This window comes from Lytechinus pictus, chromosome 2 (assembly GCF_037042905.1).
Source record: "Lytechinus pictus isolate F3 Inbred chromosome 2, Lp3.0, whole genome shotgun sequence".
Lineage (NCBI taxonomy): Eukaryota > Metazoa > Echinodermata > Echinoidea > Temnopleuroida > Toxopneustidae > Lytechinus > Lytechinus pictus.
The window spans coordinates 23,867,427-23,880,980 of NC_087246.1; the positions used below are offsets into that span (position 1 = coordinate 23,867,427).

A 13,554-nucleotide genomic window follows, 5' to 3' on the forward strand; every position below is an offset into this window, starting at 1 on the left:
TTTTTTTTTTTATACTTGACAAATTTTAAGAGGAACAAAATGGCCTTCAATCATTTTTAGTTAAAACCTTTTTTTGGGAGGGGGGCTTGCCAAATATTTCACAAACAAAATGAACTTCAATTTTAGTGACCATCTTTTTATTACTTTTAAAATTTCACGCAGGACAAAATGACCTTCACTTTTTTTTAATGTTATGTTATATCGAGATTTTTTACCTGACTGCTAAAAAAGCACGAATGCCTGTGAGCAAGCAACCAGGGGACCAACGGCTTAAGGTCCTCTCCGAGGGACCTGGTAATGAGGATAAGCCTTAAGGGCACTAGCGCACCACTTGGGAATCGAACCCGGGTCACCGGAATCCGAAACCCCTGCTCTACCGACTGAGCCATCGCGCCTCCCTTGTAAAAAAAAACCATGGTTTGATGTTAAGGTAAAACCATGGTTTTGCATTGGATCCATCGTACAGTAATTTCATAGTTTAACCATAGTAAGATATGGTTTAATTATGGTGAAATCATGGTGCACTAGTGTTTAACCATAGTTAAACTATAGCTTTAGCATGGGTAAACCATGGTAACCATGGTTAAATGGTGTTAAATTGGAACGCACTTACCATGACATTACTATGGCATAACCATGGTCACAACTGTGGTTTTACCATATTTTAACAATGGTTAAGAAAGTATAAAACCATGGTAAAGAGAAGGTGAAACCATGGTTAGAAAAAGGTGAAACCATTGTTTTACAGCTGCCAAACCACATAATTACAACCCGAATCACGGTAAAACCATAATCAATTGTATGGTAGACCCACCTTTTGACCATAGTGCAATATTGTATGATGATGGTTAAACCATGTCAAAGTACTGTCTAGCCATGGTTTAACCATGGTTTACCACGGTTAAACTATAGGTTTAGCATGGGTAAACCATGGTAACCATGGTTAAAAGGTGTTAAATTGGAACGCACTTACCATGACATTACTATGGCATAACCATGGTCACAATTATATTTTTACCATAGTTTAACAATGGTTAAGAAAGTATAAAACCATGGTAAAGAGAAGGTGAAACCATGGTTAGAAAAAGGTGAAACCATTGTTTTACAGCTGCCAAACCACATAATTACAACCCGAATCACGGTAAAACCATAATCAATTGTATGGTAGACCCACCTTTTGACCATAGTGCAATATTGTATGATGATGGTTAAACCATGTCAAAGTACTGTCTAGCCATGGTTTAACCATGGTTTACCACGGTTAAACTATAGGTTTAGCATGGGTAAACCATGGTAACCATGGTTAAAAGGTGTTAAATTGGAACGCACTTACCATGACATTACTATGGCATAACCATGGTAACAATTATGTTTTTACCATAGTTTAACCATGGTTAAGAAAGTATAAAACCATGGTAAAGAGAAGGTGAAACTATGGTTAGAAAAAGGTGAAACCATTGTTTTACAGCTGCCAAACCACATAATTACAACCCAAATCACGGTAAAACCATAATCAATTGTATGGTAAACCCACCTTTTAACCATAGTGCAATATTGTATGATGATGGTTGAACCATGTCAAAGTACTGTCTAGCCATGGTTTAACTATGGTGTACCACGGTTAAACTATAGGTTTAGCATGGGTAAACCATGGTAACCATGGTTAAAAGGTGTTAAATTGGAACGCACTTACCATGACATTACCATGGCATAACCATGGTCACAACTGTGTTTTTACCGTACTATAACCACGGTTAAGAAAAGGTGAAACTATGGTTAAGAAAGTATAAAACCATGGTAAAGGGTAGGTAAAACCATGGTAAAGCGAAGGTGAAACCATGGTTAGAAAACGGTGAAAACATTGTTTTACAGCAGCCAAACCACATAATTACAACCCAAATCACGGTAAAACCATGATCAATCATATGGTAAAACCACCTTTTAACCATTAGTGCAATATTGTATGATGATGGTTAAACCATGTCAAAGTACTGTCTAACCATGGTTTAACCATTGTATACCACGGTTTAACCATAATGTGCCACAGTTAATCGATGGTTTCATTGTAGATAAACCATGGCTACCATGGTTTAACCGTGGTTACAACCTTGTTTTTATTGTGGTAAATCCATCGTTTCAAAGTGTCTTTACTATGGTTAAGAAAAGGTGAAACAATGATTTTAAAACAGAAACAGCGATAATAACATGGTTATGCAATGAAATCCAAAGTATAACCATGGTTTCACTACAAACCAATCATAGAATTACCATGGTCTTGCATCCTCAAATCATGGTAAATGCATGGTTAATATTGGATCCATTGTGCGACATACCCATGGTTTAACCATGGTGCATGATGGTCTGATGATGGTTAAACCATGGTGCACCTTGGTCTGCCCATGGTTTGGACATCCTTCAACCGTGATCGTACTACAGTTACTGTGATTTAACTATGGTAAATTTGAAAGGATTTACAACAGTATTACCATTTCCATTCATGAATTCATCGTGCATAAATTATCTCGGCACGAGCAGACGACTTAGACTCGAACTATATTGATCGAAATAAACTTCGAATTAGTGGTGAATAGGCATCATAATTACACAATAGGTGTTATTTTGGGGGCAATGTAGATCAAGTAAGTAGTAGTCAAGTTGGACATTACTGTTTATTTTGATGATTGTGTTAACCAAGCAAATCGGCTGGTCGACGTATTTTTTTTTTCTTTTCGATGCACCGATTTCGCAAAATCTGCACCGGCGCTCGATGACATCGATCAAACACCGATTTTAAAAACGATCAAAGTTATGATATTTCAAAATCTTTGAGTTTTTTATATTGACACCTAAACATGGCCTAAGTTCAGTAACCCCAGATGACCTTTGACCTTGATCATGTGACCTGAAATGTATAGCAGATCGATCAGTGATACTTGGTTACCCTTATACCCAAGTTTCATGAAATAGGACCAAATTCTTCCAAAGTTATTATACCATTTCGAAAACTTAACCAAGGTTAAGATTTGGTGTTGACGCCGCCGCCGGAAAAGCGGCGCCTATGTCTCACTTCTGCTATGCAAGTGAGACAATAAAACCGTGGTTCTCAAGCTCAAACCAAAGTTTAACTGTAGTTTCACAGCCAGAAACGATGATAAATCCCTGGTTCTACAAACCAAACCACAGTAGAGCCATGGTTTTACAACCGACCTCTGGTATAACCATCAACTGCTATACCACCCAAACCAGAGTATAACCATGGTCGTATGGTCATACACAGCATACACGTCATCCAACCTGTCTGCTTTTTACCTCTATCATATTATCTGCTGAAATGAGATAAAGTGGAAACTCAGTATAAGGAGGACCTTGGGATCATGAACCTTGTTATTATACCTGGAATCTAACTTCACCAGGGCACAAAAACAAAAGGACCTTGGACCAGCAAATTTGACTGTTATATTGGGAATCTCTGTATATTGAGTTTCTAGTGTATCAGCGAAAGAAAAGAGTCAATCAAAATACAGTTACAATGTACACATTCGGCTACATCATCAAAGAGCCACATTGGTGATGGTATAATAAGAAATTACATTTGAAATTGTAGGTCAGTCAGACAGATAATATGACAGAGGTCATATTCCACACTACACATCGCCACTTATTGTATCAATCAGTGAGTGATCACACAATGACCTAAAAAGGGACAAAATGCAAATCAGTGTTAAGAACAACGCAATGAAAACTTTTAATAAAAATAAAGTCAAACACATCTAATACAGTACTACATGTACAGCTCTGGAAACATTACCCAAGTTAGCTGACAAAAGAGGCAAGTCTTTATACATGGCAGGTTTGAATACATATCTATAAAAGAACCCACATAAATGTTAATACATTCTTTATAAATTTTGTGCTTTTCACACAAACAGTTAGCACAGATATGGCAAGCTAAACTAAGTAAGGAATGTATACATGTACTCCTGAAAACTGTTTTATTACTGCTGATTTCATATAACTGATTTGGCCAAGAAGGCATGTTAGAAAGACTTTATACAAAAAACAAAAGAAAATAACTAGATGGATTCTCGACTGCACACAGTCGAAATGTATGCCTCCGCCATTGCCACTAGATCAGAAATATGTTGCACAGGTAATTTCCCATAAATCTTCAAATTTGTTCTATTCTTTTTATATTAAATAATTTATGCCTTATCCCAACATAAATAAACACTGAATGTTCAGTGCATGTTTGAGCTGCTAAGAAAAAATTTTACAGGCCGGCTCGGGTAGGAATCGAACCCACGACCATCTGGTTATCAGACAGGCGTCATACCACTTGACCACCGAGAAGCCCGATGGCTGGTAGTCGGTTTGATTCACATAATAGCAGCAGGTACAGTACTGTGTTGATATATCACATAATAGCAGCCAATAGCCATCGGGCTTAATTCCTGGTGGTCTAGTTGTATGACGCCTGTCTAGTAACCAGGAGATCGTGAGTTCGATTCCTACCATAGCTGGCCTGAACATTTGGTGTTCACTTATATTTGGATAAGGCAAAAATTATTCAATAAAATTAAATCTACCCAACGGAAAACCTTGATTGATATTTTCTATTATCATATTGATCACTCTCATATATGCATCCAAGAACCATTAATATTGAATCTACAAGCAATTGTGACAAGAGACATGAACTCTTAGACCTTTGAACTTCTCAAGTCAATGTCATAATGTATGCATTGTCCATATTTGAAATTGATCTATCGAAGTCTTTGGTTTATCACAAGAACAATTTCATGCATACACTGACCTACAATCAAACTTGATATATGAAAATAATTTTTAGTATTCATAAAACACAAGAAAATTACTAAATGGATAAAAAAGTTGTAAGTATATGACCTTTATGACCTTTGAACTTGGCCCTGCAACCCCCCCAAATTACCCCCCCCCCCCTATATCAAGCATATATGTACCAAGTTTGGAGTTACTTCCTCTAACATTCCTTTAGTTACACAAGAACAAGATATTTTAAGGCATACTGACCTCTGTGACCTTTGACCATGTGACCCCAAAATCCAATCAGATCATTCTCCCTCTATTATGTATATAAAGAATGTACCAAGTTTGAAGTTATTAGCTCCAATGGTTAAGTTATCACAAGAACAGGACATTTTAAGGTATATAACGACCTCTGTGACCTTTCACCCGTGACCATAAAATCAAAACAAAGTATTATCCCCCCAGGATATACCCTCATACCAAGTTTGATGTAAAACCACTCCACGGTTCTTGAGATTTCGACAAAACAAAACGGGACGGACGTACGGACGACCCGAAAACGTAATGCCTCCGGCCACTTCGTTGGCGGAGGCATTAAACAATCATAAATATTCTAAATAAATTAAGAGTTAGCACAGATATGTCAAGCTTAATTAAGTATGGAATGCAGAATGATGTCATATACTCCTGAAAACTGTTTTTTTTTTGCTGTTGATCTTATAAGATTTGGTTTGACTGAGAAGACAAGGTAGAAAGACTATATGTATATACAAAAAAAAATCCCTGAATAAACTAAATAAATTAATGTACTTTTCACACAGAGGTAACACAGATATGGCAAGATTAAAGGACAAGTCCACCCCCCCCCCCAAAAAAAAAAAAAAAAAAAAAAACCTTGATTTGAATAAAAAGAGAAAAATTCAACAAGCATAACACTGAAAATTTCATCAAAATCGGAAGTAAAATAAGAAAGTTATGACATTTTAAATTTTTGCTTCATTTCACAAAACGCTTATATGCACACCTCAGTCGGTATGCAAATGAGGGAACTGATGACATCACTCACCCACTATTTCTTTTGTATTTTATTATATGAAGTATGAAATATTTTGATTTTCTCGTCATTGTCATGTGAAATGAAGTTTCATTCGTCCCTGAACACGTGGAATTCAATTATTTTAACATTTTGTGCTTCAGGCAAGGAGGTCCTAATCATCAAATTCGTAAAAATTGAAATATTGTATAATTCAAACAATAAAAAACAAAAGAAATAGTGAGTGACATCATTGGCTCACCTAGTTGTGCATATCACTGTTTTGTTGAAAATAAGCAAAACTTTAAAATTTCATGCTAGTTTGATTTTTCTCTATTTATTCAAATCAGCATTTTCCTGGGGTGGACTAGACCTTTAATTTGAAGATTAGAGACATCGAGTCAAATTTTCAAAAACAGTCAATGAAACATACACTACTCAATGCATCCTCTTCCCAGTGATACATGCTAGCAGGTTTTACATCCATATTTCATACTGTTAAGGTGACATTGCATTAACAAAGATATTACCTGAATTTCACAAATTTACTTTCGAGCTACATATTCCAAAATATATCCAGATCATCTCCTATAGTGGTACATGTTAGCACCAAGTTTCACATTTATATTTCAAATTGTTAAGGTGACAATGGCCCGTATTCTGATAGCGTGGTTTAACTTAACCCTGGTCTAAGTGTGGTAATAAACTGCCATATTTAAACCTAGGTTTAAGTTTCGTATTCCGATAGCAAGGTTTAAGTTAACCCTGGTCTAAGTGTGGTAATAAATCTTCAAAAAGTTAAACTCGCGCTGGGGGTAGTTTAAGCCTGGTTTAAATCCAACAAAGCATGGCCAACAATTTTTTTAGAATGTATGCCTATATTGCATTGCAAGCTACTTCCTCAGTTTTTAACAGATTTTCATGGAATTTGGAACACACATTGTTCTCAAGGTAAGGAGGTGTAAGAATTTTTTTTTTCTTTTTTGGAAATTGTGTTGCCATGGAAACAGTATATTATGGCAAAAATTTTGCCGTTTAAAATACTTTTATCAGTTTTCTACCAATTCTCAAGAAAGTTGGCTCACACATTGGTTTTGAGGTAAAGATGTGCAAGACACATATTTCCATGTGTCGGAAATTGTGTTGCCATGGTAACGGTATATTATGGCAAAAACTATGTATAAATCTTGCTGTTCCAACTACTTCCTCAGTTTTTAACCAATTCTCATGAAATTTGGCACATACATTAATGTTGAGATGAAGATGTCCAAGATATATTTTTGTCTGTATCAGAAATCGTGTTGCCATGGTAACAACATATCAAATAAAGAAAATAAGGTGAGAATTTGGTAGTTCGAACTCCCATCTTTTTCCAGCCAATGCTCATAAAATTTGGCACACACATTAGTCTTAAGTTGAAGATGTGCAAGACATATTTTTGTATGTATGAGAAATCATGTTGCCATGGTAACAACATATTACATAATGAAATTAGGTGAAAATCTGAACTCCTTCATTAGTTTTCAACTAATTCTTATAAAAGTTGGCTCACACATTGGTTTTGAGGTATAGATCTGCAAGACATATATTTGTGTGTGTTGGAAACTGTGTTGCCATGGTGACAGCATATTAAATCAATAAATGTGTAAACACATCTAATGGATTGAACTGCTTCTTCATTTTATGACATAGGCCTACATGTATGCTCATGAAATTTAGAACACGAGGTTTTGACTTGAGGTAAAATAATCTGCAAGGCACATTTTCTCATTCATCAAAATATGTGTTTGTACGGTAACTACACAAACCAAAATAAGATTAAGACAATGCTAACTGTTGTTTGGCTACACAGAGAACAACATGTAGCTGTAGGCTTAGTACTAGTTTTAAGGGGGTTGCTAGACCTCTAACTTTAGATCTCGAACTACAGTCCCACTACAGTCCCTAGCTTTAGATCTAGGTCTAGATCCTTTAGATCTAGTAATAGAAATAATCCAACGTTAGATCTCCAGCCTACTTTATTTTAAGGCCTAACGTTAGATGATTAGATCTACTGTAGACTAGCCTCGAGACTAGCCAACATTTACTTTTTTATTTATTTAGAATCTACATTGAGCATGTCGAGAGTCTACAAATCTCTAGATCTAGACCTATTACATGTATTACATTGATATAGATCTAGTTCTAGGTCTAGATAGGGTTTAACTTTTAGTCTAAGTTATTTAGTCTAGATCTAGGCCAGCGTTAGAGATTCTAGATCATACAGTAGACTAGATCAGCCAGTTAGGGCTAGGCTAGAAATCTAGAATGAATATATAGCACAGACTAACGTTAGGCCTAGGCCTAGATCTAAATTCTTACATAAATCTAGGCCAGGCCTAGTCTAGTCAAGACTTAACCCAGGGAGCTCCCTGGGTTAGTCAAGACTGAGCTGTTGGTCTAGGTTTGGGCCTGTTTTCTAGTCCTGGATCTGGAAACCTAAACGAGTCCCCAAAAATGTTTGAATAAAAAACTCTTCAAAGAAACAGATATGGACCTAAAACAGGAGTAGAGAGATGTCTTGAACTAATTCTAAATTTAGCCAGGCTCAGTTACTTGGCAAGCAATGCAGCGATAATGAGATCTAACACTGTACTGTCTGTAGACAGGAATAACCGTTGGCGTTGTTTCTGGGGATTTATTTTAAAAATTCTGACATTTTACTGTCATATAACATTGCCTTGGTGAGAGAGGCCAACGTAGAGTGTCATAATTCAGCAGAACAACCAATACAGAGACTGTTCAAAGCTTTTTGTCTAAGACAAATCAGATCCATTCCACTAGATCTAGCCTATGCCTAAGGTTACTTTAGAATAGTACTATAATCTATCCCTGTCCCTAAGCTAAGCCAGCCTAAGTCATGAATGCTGTTCTAGGCCTAGACCAATATTTATCTTCAGTCTTGGTTGCTCCACTAACTCACTAGACTATGTTTTGCTTCAGGAAAGTAAAAAAAAAAATCAAATAGGCCTAGGCCTAACTTAGTTAGTAAAAACTATGTTCAATTCTCCTCCAAACAATTGGGCCTAGGCCAGATCTAACTATAGGCCTATTTAGACTCAAGACTACTCTCAAAAGTTATAAAAAATTCCCTTACTTAAAGTTAGAATAAAGACGTCGACCTCTTAGCTTATTGTTTTAGATCTAGGACTAGGGTCTAGACTCTAGTCTAGAGTGGTTGAGGGGAATCTATTCAATTTAGATTTTGACAAACATGAAAATAAATAAATGGGACTGATACTCAAAAACTGTGCAGGTCACTCGGTTTGGGGTTGAAATGTTTTAGTAATTAACAAAAATAAATATAATTGAAATGAAAATTTCTTACCATATATGGGTGATGAATGCTTTTCTTTCACTACAATAGTTGTTATTAGTTTCCATAATATCAATTATTTTAAGAAAAAACGACTTTAGTGCCATTTTTTCAACTTTGTTGCAATCACCCCTGCAGCAGTAATTTACCAAAAAGGTGCTAGTCTTGGTTAAAAGAGGGTTATTATTTTCAAAAAGAATTTTAAACCCGGGTTTAACCCAGGTTTAGTTAAACCCGGCTATCAGAATACCAAAATAATTAAACTACACTTGGACCAGAGGTGAGGTTTAGAGGAGGTTTAATTAAACTAGGGTTAACTTTAGACTAGGGTTAAATTAAACCTGCTATCAGAATACGGGCCCATGTGTTTGAACAAATAAATTTCACAAATTGACCTTTGACCTACATATTCCAAAATCCATTCAAATCGTCTTCCTAATGATGGTACATGTTAAACACCAAGTTTTTACATCCATACCTCAAGCTGTTTAGGTGATATTGCTTTGACAAGAAAATAACCTGAATTTTACATACAAGGACCACATATGAAGTTCACACCTCTTGAATAAATTAAGTTTATGAGCAAGTTTGGATAATCCATGTGGAGTTAGAAGTTTCCAATACATTCTGTAAATCACTGTAATAGGGAAACATTGAGTAAGCAACTCTATCAACGTCCGTCAGCATTCAATCAATCTCGGGATATTCAGTATATTTCAAAATCTGGTGAGAAAACTCTGCATAGATTACCTGATCCTCATCAAAGAGCCAAGGATACTTCAGTCGGTCATCAGTGATCCTTGGCCGAGGGACAGAATTTATGATCCATGCCCTTCTGTCTGCCAGTGTCTTCTGCATGCAGAACTCAACTCTCTTGAAGTCTGGCTGCCTTTTTTTCAGTGCTCATCCACTCTATGTGCCTTGCAACAGTGTCAGATTTGGAAAGAATAAAAAATTATACTTAAAAAAAGAAAAAACAAAGAATAAAAAATTATACTTAAAAAAGAAAAAACAAATAGATTTAGAATCCTCATTCATTTAGTTTCTGTCAAATCACTTTTCATCCGAGTCCTTAATAGATATTTACAGCAAATTTTACTATAATAGCAAGTTTTATGCAACGACACGCCAGTCTTGTTGCCAAAGACAAGAACAGAAAAGCTCCACTTGGTCACACTTTGCGACTATCTGTCACAAACACACTGTACCAGTTAACATTTGGTGAAAGACCATAGCAGAACCATATACATGCGAATTAGACTAAAAAATTAACTTTAGGTAAAATCTAACAGAGAAATGCATTACAAAATGTCACAACAATGTAGCCACTGTAAGATTCCTGCATCAATAGTGATACTCAAACATTAGTAAGTTATAATGCAAGAAATATTCTCATATTTTATGCATTTACTCACATTTACTTAATTCATCAACTCTTAAGGTGCCCCATACACGTTTAAAGCGTTTTTACTGGCCAAGTTCTAATCCTCTTTAATAATCCTTCTGGTTGAGTCTCATATAACTATGTCATGTGAAAAAGAGAAATGCCTTTAAGTTTGGCCATTATCAAGTAAAATATTTATCTAGAAGGATGAATCAATTGCCAAAGAAATTAAATGGCATGCACTTGGGCAAGACTATGGCACATTGAGAGTTAATTGGGGTTTCTGTTTGGTACCAGATACTTACTCTCCACCATTCACCAGTTGCTGTGCACCGAGGACCACAGGTAGTTTGTAATTTTTACTCTCAATGGGCCTGTCACAAGTTCGTCCTCTTCCATGTCTGCAAAATCGTAGAATTTGTCTTGCCATGTCTGCAGGAAAAATATCTTCTTCTTTCACTCCAAATGTTGTGCACACCACCCTAAGCAGCTCCTGTTTTGAGGTCTCCTCTGACTTGTTGGTTACCAACACCCTTCTTTGATTTTGGCCATATATCAATAAAAATTTGTACCTGGAATGAAAAGTAATTGATTTTCTTACTAAACCTGAATTTTGAATAAATAATGTATGCAAAGAGCTTTCAGGATAAATGTGTGTAATCAAAAGATATTGCATGTACATGGACACAAATATTCAGTTTTTGCCTCGATGCAAGAGGCAAACAAGACATATTCCAATGTTTGTCTGGGTTTGGTGATACATATTCCATTCATTTATCTTTTTTTCTAGTATTAGTTTCCTGTCTTCGAATATTAGTAAAATTGAAGGGATGGTCCAGGCTGGAAATATTTATATCTCAATAAATAGAAGAAAATTTACAGAGCAAAATGCTAAAAATTTAATCAAAATCGAATAACAAATAAAGTTTTTGAATTTCAAATGATATTATTCTGGTGAAACAGTTCTAGGCATGTCTTTATGAATATTCATTAGGTTGGCTGGTGATGTCATATCCCCACTTGTTCTTTTGTGTTTTATTATGTGAAATTTGGTTTAATAAAAAAAATTGCTACCAAGAACTAAAACAATTGGATTGACAACTGATTAAGTGGACTAGTTATTTATTGCCTCAACTTATTTCATCATAATGGAGACACATCATTTACACATGTATGAAAAAATGAAACATTTACGATGTCATGTAATGACATAAGAAAAAATTGAAATGTGACATCATCAGCCCACCTATTGAATATTCATGATGATGTGCATATTCCAAAAAATATTGATAAACTTTGAAAATCAATAACTTTGTTATTTGATATCCAAGTTTGATGAAATTTTCAGCATTTTACTCTGTGAATTTTACTCCATTTATATACTTTTAGATATAAATATTTTCAGCCTGGACCATCCCTTTAACTTCCCGCTACCAGGAAAGAAAATTGTATTGTAGTCTATTAAAAATTTTGATTTGAAATTAAGATACAGTACTATTACGACACAACGGTCCAGCGATGGTATTTCCATTTTTCATCACATGAAAATTCATTCATTTCATAATAACCAACCATACTTAAAATTCATACAAATTTCAGACAATTCCACTATTAGTGACACATATGGAACAACACTTCCTGAATTAATAACTTAACCCATTTGTGACGAAATTCCACATTACGTGGTTTGGCCTCGGATTTTTCATAAATAGTTGTAGGGCCTATATATGAAAATACCAAGGAGACTCGAAAGTAAACACTAGAACTATTGGCATTACTTTTCTTTTGGTAACAATCATCGCCGCTATGGCTAGGAAAATGCGCATATCTTTCAGTTGTGTACAACTATGTAGATCTACTATCGTAATGTGCATGCATGCTGTAGAAATCGTCGAAACAAGGAGCCAGCCACGTTCCCACAACCACACTCTGAACTTACCAAAAAAAAAAAACAGATTTTCACATGGAAAAACATATACAGACATATGAATTGTACTCCCGCTTAAAAATAAAGGATTTATTAAAACATACTAGGCCTACTTTGCAGCTAGCTGATCCATTGATCAAGTATTACTAATTAAATGAGGACTAATTAACCCGCAGTAGCAGAGTCTGTAGCCTAGGCCTAGAGACTAGACCCATCAAAAAAAAAGAATACAGATCAGTGGACTGAATGCTGTTGCCGTTCAAAAGTATAACATTAATTAGGACCACCGACACCGTACTCTAAGTCTAACCGTTAACGTAAACTTTAAAAAGTTAAAGTATAGATCTAGATCTAGACCCTAGTCGATAGTCTAACGTTAATTAAGCCAGTAGGAGATCTAGTACAAAATTTTTCTTCATACTCAATGGCAGCCAACAAGTTTTTTTTTCAGGTAGGCCAAGCGCTAGCCTAAGTTAGGCCTAGGCTAGGGCCGGGACTAGGCTATGAGTACGACGTGTTCCACCATAATAATAAATCTAGTCCAAAGGCAAAGTCCAAGGCAAGCTCAAGCCTATAATATATAGCCATAAATAACTTTTAGGCCCTACATGTAGCCAGCCCCAATGCCTGGCTTCAACTTCAAGTTGAAGTCAGAATACATTTCTAGATCCATGCAACACTCCTAATCAAAATAAATGCAGCAACATTACAGACTAAGGCAAACTCTTGAAATAATCCACTGCACTGACAGTGACACTGCCTGCTGCAGAGTGCAGTACCGTACGGTTCTACTCGGGCTTGGTACGGTACGCGCACAATCCGCCGAGTGTTCAATTTCCGAGTCATGCAAGGCCAAGGAGGTGCCAGGAGTGGACTAATTCACGAGAATGCCCAACAGATTACTGATTAGATAAGCTTACTTACCGTTAACTATCTCCTGACAGTTCCATAATTTGTCTGTTCTCCTATAGTTTCAGTTAAAAAATTAGTTGAATGCAGTTAATTGCCTGAATTTCATGAACTTGAAGCTTAGCTAGCCCTTGGCCTTCGAAGCATTAAGCTGATTGTAT

At 35.9% G+C, this 13,554-nt stretch overlaps 1 long non-coding RNA gene across 1 annotated transcript; it reads right to left on the bottom strand.

The window, feature by feature from the left end:
- Positions 1–5,723: 5,723 nt before the first annotated feature.
- On the bottom strand, positions 5,724–13,554 carry LOC135157579 (uncharacterized). Its single transcript, XR_010296573.1, has 3 exons — positions 13,409–13,554; positions 10,863–11,129; positions 5,724–10,093 (listed from the first exon to the last, which is right to left on the bottom strand). It is a non-coding gene; the product is annotated as an uncharacterized LOC135157579 (long non-coding RNA).